This window comes from Camelina sativa, chromosome 9 (genome assembly GCF_000633955.1).
Source record: "Camelina sativa cultivar DH55 chromosome 9, Cs, whole genome shotgun sequence".
NCBI classification, from domain to species: domain Eukaryota; kingdom Viridiplantae; phylum Streptophyta; class Magnoliopsida; order Brassicales; family Brassicaceae; genus Camelina; species Camelina sativa.
This window is the reverse complement of record NC_025693.1, coordinates 21,134,492-21,135,483: the sequence shown is the minus strand read 5'-3', so window position 1 is coordinate 21,135,483 and position 992 is coordinate 21,134,492. Positions and strand designations below refer to the sequence as shown.

The 992-nt window shown below is 30.9% G+C and overlaps 1 long non-coding RNA gene across 3 annotated transcripts in view; it reads left to right on the top strand.

The window, feature by feature from the left end:
- LOC104711606 overlaps window positions 252-992 on the top strand; it is a 4,063-nt gene continuing 3,322 nt past the window's right edge. The window contains exons 1-2 of one of the 3 annotated variants that reach the window (XR_755363.2): window positions 252-389; window positions 680-869. This is a non-coding gene — a long non-coding RNA (uncharacterized LOC104711606). Of the gene's footprint in view, window positions 395-679; window positions 870-992 lie in introns of all 3 variants that reach the window. The other 2 variants (XR_755364.2, XR_755361.2) reach the window with 2 other exon arrangements.

The window sequence follows — 992 nt, the reverse complement described above, 5'->3', positions numbered from 1 at the left end:
TGAAAAAAACCTTAGTTTTGTAAGAAATTACAATACAATGCCATTGGAATTATGTTCAAATTTTCGAATTTTTTAAAGGGTACTAAAGAAATTTCCAAAGCGATGTAAATGGATAAAGATGCGGATCTTTTTTATCCGGTAACCTGACCCGGTTTCAAGTTATAATCTTAGCCGTTAAATATTTTCTTCAGAATAAATCTCAACCATCCATTAACTAAGCGTTTCATCCTAAACCTAAAAGCTTTTTTCTCTCTTCTACTTTCTCTCTCTCTCATTTGCAGTCTCTCCCAAATATGGATTTACAGATTTTTTTTTTTTGCTTTTTGTCGATAAAGTTGAAAAGATGATAGAGGAAGAGAAGAAGACAAACAAAAATTGTTCAAGCGTGTGTAAGGTTTTTGTTTCTTTTTACTCTTTTGATTAAGTTTAGATTTTAAATTTATGTCTGATGATTAAAACCAAATTTTAATGGAATTTTGTTTCTGAATCTTGATGTGTAATGGTTTTGGGTTCTTCTCTGGTCATAATCACGATTTTGAGATGATAAACTCAGTTTTATAAATCGTCATTGACTCAATCTCAAATATATGTGCAATTCATTATGATTTCTATATTCTAATCTTATAAATTCGATCAAATGATTTTATACATCCTGAATGGGTTTGGATTTGAAAAACAGAGATTTACAAAAAACAAAAACTGATGGCAGCAAGATGAGAAGAGAAGATATTGGTGTGACGATGGTGGTCTTAGCGTTAGTGTTTTTGCAGTTTACGTCGGCTGATTTCATGGAAGGATTCAATTCCACCGTCTTTGCATCAAGTCAGAGCCACTCTCTTCATTTGCCCCATCTCTTTCATCTCCGCTTGGTAAGTTCAATCAGTTTTTTTATCCATCCATTTGAATTATATTACATCGCCACATGAATATTGATGAAAATCTATATCCATATGAATTGGTTAATAGGAAAAAAAAAAAAAAAAAAAAAAAAA